Source organism: Euprymna scolopes, chromosome 5 (assembly GCF_053919585.1).
Source record: "Euprymna scolopes isolate OS-2025 chromosome 5, ASM5391958v1, whole genome shotgun sequence".
NCBI classification, from domain to species: Eukaryota; Metazoa; Mollusca; class Cephalopoda; order Sepiida; family Sepiolidae; genus Euprymna; species Euprymna scolopes.
Window position 1 is genome coordinate 122,630,011 of NC_136486.1, and position 12,325 is coordinate 122,642,335.

Sequence of the window (12,325 nt, forward strand, 5' to 3'; positions counted from 1 at the left end):
GAAAGAAGGCTCTATATCGGGCCTTAGTGAGGGGATCCGTTCGAGACGAAAAGATTGAGGAGTTCGGCTTTACAAAGGAGGAGCGCCGCTTAATATGGGCTTGGGCGCCTGGGTCGAGCTGCTTCGATAATTACGAGGCATTACTCACCTGGCTGGTAATAGGAAATGGCCTCTGGGTCGCAAAATACTCTACGCAGCGGGTTTTACGGGGGCACCTAATTGTGTCCGATGCGGAGATTGGGGGGAAGACCTTGGGCATGCTTTCATCCACTGCGCCATCGTTCGACCGTAGTGTGAGTTAGTTTAAGGCTTCACGGTTCGCATGCTGAGTGGGCGTTTTTTGTGCTTGATTTGGTTTCTCCATGCTGCAACTGGGCACCGACCATGAAGAAAGAAGAAAGCTATGTTTTTCTGTGTTTGCTAGCAGTTATGAGAGGCAAGATTTTGACGACGCGACATAAGGATGTTTACGGAGATGAGACAGTAACTGCTCCCCAGCTTGTTCTCATTTTCAAATATCGACTGAAAGTGCGAATTAAGCTGGAGAAGGTGAAACTCGCTCCGGCAAATTTTAACAACAGGTGGGTGAATGTTTCGCGACTGTGTAGATTGAATGGAGCTAATCTTGAGTTGCTTACATGTCAAGGATTTTGGGTGACCTAAACAATCATATACATGCACCGGACCACCTAGAATAGGATAGTTAGGCATTTTTGGTCCATTTTTAACTTAGCTAGAGTATGCACGTTATCATCGTTACAATCCCTTTTTTGTTTGCCTCTGTCCCATAGCCCTTCGGTTTTTTTCTCTTTTGGTTCGATAATCCCCACTCCCGGCCCCATTAGGTGAGGGATAGACTGTTTTGTCAGTGATGTAGGCCATTTTTGTGGTGTTTTTCATAAAGTCAGTTTTCGAGGGACCTACATCTTTTCGACTGACAAAACGTTCTTCCTGCCTCAATTATTAGTAAGGGGGTTCTTTTACTAACCCATTTTTGCATTGTAAATTTCCCATTCCTTTTTCTATATAAGATTGTTATGCCCAACCGCCCACATCATGTATATATATATTTGTAATTTTAGGGTTTTATGTAGGATGTCAACAGAGTGATTCTGGTATTTTGGTGAAAGAGTCTAGTTAAGTTAACCTTATGTTACTTAAAACAACATTACCCCACCCCCATTTTTAGGCCTTCTGCCACATTTTTATTGTGTAAATTTTTATTTACGAATAAAATAGATATTTACCACATTATACGTCCAAAATATTGCAACAGAAACATTATTGTGTAGTGATTTTTAAAGGGTTTTAACGAGAAAATACTTGGGATGAAGCTGTTCAAAACATACCATATCTCTTGTGTATTCTATTGTAACTGATATTATTTACACTGAAAAACATTAGTTTGTTCGATTATTTTTTTTTCTTTTAGATGAGTTTTTTTTTATTCTATCCTTGGTAAACACATTGATGTATTTTCCCATTGGAGAATCGAACGTATCTGATGAAACAATGATAATTAAAATGATTAAAAATGAATTTGTTTGCATATCGTATGATAAACATTCATTTCTGAAAATAAACCATAACTATATTCAAATTCGCCTTCGAATCTAGTTTTATTTTTTTGTGAAAGTTTGAAAAAATATTATACCGCACGATATTTTCTCTGATTACATATTCTGTCGCTACTAATTAACGAGTTGTATTTGACACTATTTAATTTACTGCGCCTTTTTCTAACTAGATGAAGAATCAGGAAATTATAATTCCTCACAACTAAGTAACGAATTACTAAAAAAAAAAAATAAACCATTCAGATGTTTTATGCGTTCTTGTATAATTTGTGTCAATAACAATCTTACGTCTTATAATTCCACGTTACCGATTACAAAATTAGCTGGGTTATGAAAGAAGTCGATGTTCTATGGAACTAAGCGATGTTCTGTATAACCAAAAAAGTGTGGTATATACGGAACGATGGAGTCGGATAACTAAGATATGCTGAGAGTCGAAAACCGACAGATGCTTGTTCAAACAGTTTTCCTAAAATATCGTTAACCTTACTTTGACATTTGGAAAACTAAAATATAGCTACTCCTAAAACTGAAATAAGAAAATTGCATTATTTTAATTTGCACGCTACCTGATGCACAAGAAGCGACGTCGAAAACAACTGAAGGTATGTTTGTCTCTCTGTCCATTTATAGAAAGTTTGGATTGAAGATAATAGTATGTTTACTGAAAAGTCATATATTTAAATCGACTGCTTTGTGAGCTGTTTTGCACACAAGCATCTCACGACTCATTGGCGTACGTGAATATACACAATGCCTATTGAGATATGTATTTTATGCATACATATGAACACATAATGAGGTTGGTATACATCACAATGATAATTACAGCGAGTTCAATAATAATGATTAAATATGTCTTATTACAACACATTAAAGTCAACGCGGAATTTATATATATACTACTAACACAGATTTTACTAGAACGTAAGGCGACCAGCTCTCAGTTAAAAATCGGATCGGTATTTGAATGTTCTACACATATTCTTGGATGCAGAGATTAACAGTTTGGTCGACGCCCGGATATGATTCCTGATATAATTGTGCAAATCTAAATCTATAGTAATTTATCTATAAAGTCGTGTGTTACTTTTTCATTAGTATAATTGACGAAGTTACAAATATATACATATTTACGTTTATTTACCTCAATGTCATATTAGTGTTTTCTTCATGTAGTCAGCTACAGATTAATTAGCCCAAAAACATTTCTATAAGCACTCAAAATATTCGTCTCAATCTGTAATGAATTTTTCCTGAAAAAAAAATTAAACTAATACAAAAATACAGAAGAGAGAAATAATTACACATTTTTGCTTTTTCGTCGTAATTCAACTAAAATTCAAATGCAGACAAAAATAAATATCAAGTATGTATTTAAAACAAATAGTATTTTTGTAATTATTTTGTTTATAATTAATGGACAGGCTAAAAAAGTCTACGATGATTATTAATATTTCTACTGGTGCATTGTTTCATTTGATTGTTTAGTTGTATTGTTTTTTGTGCATACGTTATTTTTATTGATCAATATCGAACATGCTTTATTAATGGAAGCGAAATAACGTTTCTCAAAATTGTAAAACTTTTAATTATTTTCTCGTATGTCTAGCTAAAATTATAATGGATAGCATTATGATAAAATGAACGATTCCTTGTTATCTATCAGTCGCTGTATATTTTATATAATTGTTTCATGTACGAGTTGCTTTCTATAAGTTGCCATACTTTTTTGTACAATCATTTTAAATTGTCACAGACGCTTGGAAATTCAATACATTATTGCTATTTAGTGCGATGACTGAGAAAATGTGATTATTTCGTTTCAAAATGAGCAGCTACAACAGTAAGTGGAATGTGCCTTACTAAAAATGATTTTCACAGCTGGTGAAATTAAAGAATGCAATTTGGGCGTGAGGACACTTGGGAAAAAGGATATGCAATATAATTCTGTAGAAAACTTAGATGCAATATAATTCTGTAAAAAATTTAGCGACAAAACGAAAGGAATGCTTGAGCTAGCTTTTGGACAATTTTGACTGAATCGAGCATCGGATTTTATGGTGCAAAAATACTCGAGAAGAGCAGGAAGTTTTTGAGATATGACGAGATATTAAGATGAGTAAGTGGGTTAGAACACTTCATTGTTCGGTCAAATAATTTAATTGATAAGGATAGTCGTGTGTCTATAGAGACCACAATGCATACGCTATAATCACGTTCACACACCTATTCCGTCAGTTCATCAAAGTTAAACAACGTTCCATTTTGTCATAACTAAATTGATGACCACTTTTGGATTCCAGGCGCTGTATATGGGAGGACCTCGACACCCCCCACAAGAGTTGCAACAAACTAACGTCGCCATCTCCCCTGAAAGGGATTTACATGCGACTGGGGACCGCTTATGAATTTCTTACTCCCAGGATCCTGCCTCCTTCGGAGGAAGCCGATTAAGCCCGAATAGTGTTTGTACTGACGCACACACTATAGAGACAATCATTGCACATTTTGATGTCAGTGCAGGAATAGGACACACAAGTATTCGTGAGGTACTGAAGATGAGGATGATGTGCGCGAAGTTAATCCCAATGCGCACTCACAGAATATGGCAGACAATTTGACCAAGATGGCTATCAAGGCAGACATTTCTCTAAGAGAAGGACAGACAGAAAAACATTTCATGAGAGCAAGGAGATGGTGGAGCTGAGAAATTTAGTTCCAGCAGTACTTGATGGCCTGTTTACCTATGAAAAAAGTCGACTTATAACTTTTACCCAGAGACTAAAAGACAGAGTTTCCAGTTGAAACATGTTAGCTCTTCCAGACTCAAGAATGGCAGTCGGTTTGACTCCATTTATAAATTATGATGATCCACATTTTGACAAATTGGGCATAAGCTATATGCACTAGTTTTCAACACACTCCACAAGAGAGACAATGTTGAGGTTTAAAGAGGGTTCAAGAATAGATTACTTCGCAAGGGGCAAACATCCTTCAGATCGCGTCAGATGTCTTTCAACTAGGACTATACACCAGTCGATAATTTCATTTTTTTCACAGCATTTATCACAAAAGCGGGCATCAACACAGTTGCTTATCCTCGCTATATTCCAAACCGTGCAATTTGGTTATGTCCTAAGCTAAAGAGAATCTTAAAGAATGTCTGCTGTATTGACACAATTTATAAGACAAAGAGGCTAGGATGAGCACCATTCACATGCTTATACACAATTAACTCTATGGGGTGTTTCAGAAATTCTCGGAACATGACGAGTACATTGCAATTAGAAAGAGAGTGCTTCGAGAAGGACTAGTGTTTCATGTGCGTGCTATCAAGAACATTACCTATACGCAAATATCTGAAAGCTTATTGCAGCCATATCATATATTTCATAACCATTGAGTATTTAACCTCGCGTCCGTGTTGACTCGCGACGTAGTAGAAAGACAGAGCATGGTATAGTAAACACGTGAAAATACATGGACCGTGATAGGACAGGATATAGTGAAATATATTGTCATATGCTTCATGATTGTATGAACAAGAGCATCTGTGTAGTAAATAAAGGGGCTCGCTCGGACGTCCGTCCAAAAACACGAATTCGACAGATACATTACGGAATTCAGCAAGATAAACATGAAGATGGTCGGAGGCTACATCGACCGAAACGTTGTGAAAGGCACAATCAAGATGAGAACAGCAGTTATATATTTTTTAAATAAATAGAAAACAAAAGGATTTTAATATGAATATTAATACCCACCAAAACATAAATTTTAAAGATAGTCAACCTCATGAACTTTGGAATATAGACTTTCGTCATTTATTTATTATATATATATATATATATATATATATATATATATATATATATATATATATATATATATATATATATATGATTGATATGTAGTTTGCTTGAAGCATTGTGTGGGATAGGTGTGTAAAAGAGATTTAGAAGGATGTCACAATGCGAGGAATGAATTATAGTCGCTGTTGGTAAGAGGATATGAGAACAAGTGGCGATTTACAAATCAATAAGTACATACATAAATATATATTGTTTATATATATATATTTATTCAGTTGTGTGGTAAAATTCCTTACTTGTAATCTATGCGACGTATTCCATTATTAATTTCGGAAAAAATTTCCCTTTTCAAATGGTGTGCGTAACAGCATTTGAAAAGGGGAAATTTTTCCGAAATTAATAATGGAATACGTCGCATAGATTACAAGTAAGGCATTTTACCATACAACTGAATATATATATATATATATATATATATATATATATATATATATATATATATATATTTATGCATGTACTTATTGATTTGTAAATCGCCACTTGTTCTGGTCTCCTCTTACCAACAGCGACTATAATTCATTCCTCGCATTGTGACATCCTCCTAAATCTCTTTTACACACACACACACACATATATATAATTATATATATATATATATATATATTATAGTAATTATTAATTATATATATATATATATATATATATATATATATATATATATATATATACATTATATATATATATATATATATGATTGTGGGGGATGTATTTTAGAACCAGTCATTATTCAAGCTCGCCTGATTGAACACGATGACGTTATTCTATTTTCCGATCTTTCTGCATTAATTTTTCCAGTTGCGAGCGGTCTTTTTAATTTCGACAAGCATGTTAGGTAAGGTTTTCAAGGCTCAAATCGGTTAACTTTCCCCCATTAACAGTCAAATTTCTTGCCAAAAACCGATTAAAAAATTGTCCCAAATGTCAATAACCCATTTGTCAAATTTCGAGTCTGTAGATAAAAATTGACTGAGTATTTAGCTAGTTAAATGTGCACACACACAAACAGACAATTGTACTTTAATAAATATAATAGATGTCTTAATTTACAATTAATCTCAAACCCAACATGAGTTGCTACTTATTTACTATTATTCTTTAATCCACACTTATTTACTATGAATTCACTAAGAATGTCAACCAAAAAATATTTGCTATTAATTGATTATTGTTCTCAAATCCAAAATCATTTACTATTTATTAATTATTAATCTACAAACCCAAAATAATTTGCTACTCATTTACTATTTTCTTAACTCCCAACATGTTACTATTAATTCACTATTAATCTCATACCCCAAATTATTTGCTATTATTTTACTCTTGTTCACAACTCAACACGTATTTACTATTAATTCACTATTAATTTCAAACCCAAAATATATATTTGCTATTAATTTACTATTGTTCTCAACTCTAAACTTATTTACGAATAATTCACCGTTAACCTCAAACCCAAAATGATTTGATACAAATTTTCTATAACTCTTAAATCAAAACTTATTTACTATTAATTCAGTACTGATCTACAGCCCTAAATAATTTGTTCTCAGATCCATACTTATTTACTAATAATTAAATATTAATCTCAAACACAAAATTATTTCCCCCTTGTTTATTATTGTTTTTAACTCCAAACTTATTTATTAATACTTAACTATGTATATGCAAACACAAAATTATTTGCTATTCATTTACTATTACTCTACGCTAAAAATATGTTTACTCTTATCCTACCATCATCCTTATGTTGTTATTATAGTCTAAAATTAAAACACATACTTTACCAAGTTACGTACATCTAAAATTGCGTGTGCTTAGAACCAAGATTGGCAGAGAAATTTGGTAGAATCTGCAAAGGTCAACTATTTAAACTTTGCCTAATTGGCCGCCAAATCCTTGCTCCGAAACATACTACAATTATTACTGCATATCTAAATACCCGCTATATAGAATTTCAAATGTTTAGACACCAAATTTGCTGGACACCGCAAAGATCAACTCTTTTGAACTTTTCTCACTCGGTAGCTCATATTTTCGATTCAAACCGATTTAAAATCTTTCCCCATCTCTGAATACTGTTCATATAAAATTTCAAATCTTTAGACAAGAGATTTGCTGAGTAATTTTGTAGACACCGCAACAGTATTTTTTTAAATTTAACCCCAATTTTGAACCGTTTACCTTTAATTTTCTGGGCTCAAATAGAATTATAAAGTTAGATCCATGTCCATATAACCTACATTTAAAATTCCGAGGGTTTAGACCCAACATTTACGGATAAGTGTTGTAGGGTTTTCAAATGTCAACTTGTCAGACTTTTATCACTTGTCAGCCAAATTTATAGCCGAAAGTGGATTAAATCGAGTTTCTCAAAACTCAATAACCCTTATCTCAAATCTCGAGTCTGTAGACCGAAAATCGACAGAGTTGTTTGATAGAGAAATGTAAATTGTCAGACAGACACACAGACATATATATATATATATATATATATATATATATATATATATGTATATACATATATATATATATATATATATGCATATATATATATATATATATATATTACCTAAAACTCTAAACATAATTACACTTTATTCACTATTAATCTCAAACTCAAAATTAGTTCCTATTAATTTACAATCACCCTAAAAAAAACAACTTAGTTACTACTTGCATTTCTAACCGGTTTTTCTTGACCCCTGTGTACTGTTCATAACTTGCCCTATGTGTGAATATACTTTCATGGAAAATCTCAAATGTTTAGACCCATAAATTGTCTGAGTAATTTCGAAGGGACAGCAGATGTAATTTATTTATAACTTTACCCCAATTTTGAACCCGTAACATGCATTATTAAGGTATCAAATCGAAATAAAATGTTCTGTCCATGTCCACGTTTCCTTTAGCTAAAATTTCAAGTCTTTAGACCCAAAATTGGCGGAGTAGTTTGGTAGAACCTTCAAAGGTAAACTCTTTAAACTTGGACCTTTTGTCACGAAAATCCTTGTCCTAAAAAATATTAAAATGATTGCCGCATATGTAAATTTCAAATGTTTAGACTCAGAATTTGCTGAGTAGTTTGCTGGACAACGCAAAGGTCAAATCTTATAAGCGTTGATTCCTTGGTAGCTCACATTTTCGACTCAAACCAACTGAAAATCTTGCCCTATCTCTGAATACTTTTTATGTAATATTTAAAATGTTTAGACCGGAAATTGCTGAGTAATTTGGTAGAAACCGAATGTCCAAGTAACCTACATTTTATATTTAGAGTGTTTAGACCCAACATTGACGGAGGTGTTTTGTAGAGTTTTCAAAGGTCGAGGTTTGAGCACTTGACAATCAAATTTCTTGCCGAAAACGTATTAAAACGTTTTTCTCAAAAATCAATACCCCTTATCAAATCTCGAGTCGGTAGACCGAAAATTGACGGAGTTATTTAGTAGGGAATTGTAAACAGATAGACAGGCACACAGACACACAGACACACAGACATACATGTCTAATTATATATATATATATATATATATATTATAAATGCACGAGTGCATATATATATGTATATATATATATATATATATATATATATATATATATGTATGCACGAGTGTGCGATATGTATCTACAGATGTGTTAAACTAACTTATAAAAAATAAAAATAGGTTATGTTTTTTTTATATTGTGATTAATTGAAAGTTAATTTACCAATTTTGTTAATTTTAATATTATTATCGACTATTCTGCAGGTTTGTTAAATTGTGTTTATTGTGTGAATATGTTTGCGCAAGTAATACACGTTTGTACATATTTGGCGACCTTGCATTTTGTGTGTGTGTGTGTATGTGTGTTTGTATGTGGTTTACCTTGATGTTTTTTTGTGCGAGTATATACGTAAGTAGCAATACTTTTCTGTTCCCCGGTCTTCGATAATTGTGTTCGAATATGAGCCCGAAATGTAAATTCTGCTACATGGGTCATTGAGTCCTCTCCACACTCTCTGGGCCTAAAGCAGACATTCTCGACGTTTTCCGATCGGTCTGCTGATGGTGTCACTGCATCTCTATAATTTGGCTTTGTTTTATAACAAATAGAAAATATGGTTTGTTTTAATTTCGTACCGTCTGACTTTAAAGATATTTGTGTTCATAAGATTCAGAGATAGAGAGAGTGAATCCAATGTACGGAGAATAAGATAGTAAGCAACTAGAACTATTTGCTTTTTTGCGCTCCTCAGAATTATTACATTGTTCAGTTGCAATAAATTTCTATTTTAATCATATGTTATTGTACAGGAAGTACGTAGCTATTTAATAAATTAAGTGCGTGTTCATTTCGTCATCCAATTGGCACTTCCTAATAAAGTCCACCCCCTCACATACATATATATATATATATATATATATATATATATATATATATATATATATATATATATGTGTGTGTGTGTGTGTGTGTGTGTGTGTGGGTGTATAATTGTCTCATTCAGTAACGGAAGGAAGGCGAATATAAATAGATTATGTTCCTAGCATGATGGTACAATAATATATAATTAGGCGTAACCGAGTTTATTTGCTTTGCCAAATAATAATTTCAATAGAACCAACGAGATCGCAGTTTGCGTATTTTGTCTCTTTTTCTCTCTTAGCAAATACATTCGCGCTTACTTCTTTCTTTTCCCCGGTGCCAACAATGCAGGTACACAATAGCAGCGTATGCGATATTGCTAGAAGGTGGATTAACTTTGAGGGAACGACTTTGGCGCATGTCGAAACCAAACTTCTTTATCAATATGAAGCCTTTGCTTATTTCTGACAGTCTACGATTTCTTTTATATCGCGCAATATTGCGTGAATTCGGAAGAAAGATTATTTTATTGCCAATGTTTGAACATACAGGGAACATATTCTTAAAGTTGTTTCCGTGGAAATATTATGGAAAATGATTTTGAAATCCTCCTCATTCTGTTTTAGATTGTGTATTTATAGATCTAGTGAAGCAGATTGTAAAAATGTCAGGCCAAGATTCGCAAACCCTTTCATATCACCAAGAAGACTGAAAAATCAGTTTAGCATATATATATATATATATATATATATATATATATATATATATATATATATATATATATATATGTGTGTGTGGGTGTGTGTGTCTGTGTGTGTGTGCAATTTTAGTATCTATTATAAAGCGATGCACCGATTAAACCATGTCTATTATGTTAATGATGTAGCTCTGGGCATAGCACTAAGAAGTAAGGAAAACACACGCCCGGAGATTAGTGCGAACAATGTACAGAAACATTAAACAGCAATAAGAGAGTCATCGCGCTAGTACGTACCGCCAAGATAACAGACTATAAACCTTTCAAGTACCGAGAGTCGATGATGATCTGTTATTATACTAAACACACATTGAGCGTCTCAACAAAAAATATTGGCATACGACTAAACACTCATAACACTGGTCTTAACACATATTTGTCCAGCTTAGATTCTACAAATACTTCAAAAAATAATTAAGTAACACACTCCCGTACACATACATATATAGGTTTACGGGAGAAGGGGAGAGGCATAATTCTGTTGTTAGCTTTGCAATAAAACCAAATATTACTGACTCTCTGGAGGCTCTTCCTCGGGGTGGTGACGATCGTTTAAATGACCCTCAGAATGGGTCTGATACTGGTTATTTGCTATGAGCCAACTCTAAATGCAGAAGTGCTAGTAGCCACAAAATTCTATGAAAATGTTGGTGACATAGTAAGAAGCGACAGCTTTCATGACTAGATCTTACTGATGGGAGATTTTAATGGCCGGGTGGGCTCGGACAGGAAGCCATGGGGAAATATGATTGGGGCTCATGGTATGGGGAAAATAAATGACAATGGAATTCGCTTGTTGTCATTGTGTAGTGAACCTGGGCTCTTCATTACAAATACTATATTTCAGCAGCCAAATCGTTGTAAAGGCACATGGTTTCAACCAACGTCCAAGCATTGGGTCTTATTGACTTTGTTATAATCCGGGAATGAAACAGCAGAGACATTTTTTGAGTCGTTCATTTCATTTATATTTACGTATGTATATGTATGGTTATATGTATATGTATGTGTGCATATATATGTACATGGTTGTATATGTGAGTGTATGTTTGTTCATTTACGAATGTCTAACTATGTGTATATATATATATATATATATATATATATATATATATGTATACATGTATGTGTATATGTATGTGCATTTGTTTGCATGTATGTATACGCTGGTATGAATACGCATCCACAGTTTTAGGCGTAGACCTACGTATTAAGCATGTATAAATACTTATTACTTTTTTATTGTTTATAATTTATATATGCATATATATATATATATCATACTTTATATGTATGTGTGTACATGTGTGTATAATTTGTGTATGTTTCTAAGATATATTTATATGTGTATGTATGTATGTATGTGCGTTTCTGTCCATGTAATGCATAATTATGTTGATGTGCACATCTTTGTACTGCCTTACATGCTCTTGTATTTTTATTTATGCTTACATATTTTATATTTATGTATGTATATATGTGCATTTATGTGTATGTGTATTTATATATTTTATATGTATATATATATATATATATATATATATATATATATGCGAGTGCATTTATATATGGTATGTGTTTACATGTGCGCATATGGGGATATAGGCATGCATATATATATATATATATATATATATATATATATATATATATATATATATGCGTATGGGTGTACACACGCAGGCCTGGATATATACTTGCCTGGGCGTGCCTATCTGTTCATGCATATAATTATTTATATATAAATTATATATATGAGGAATATATTA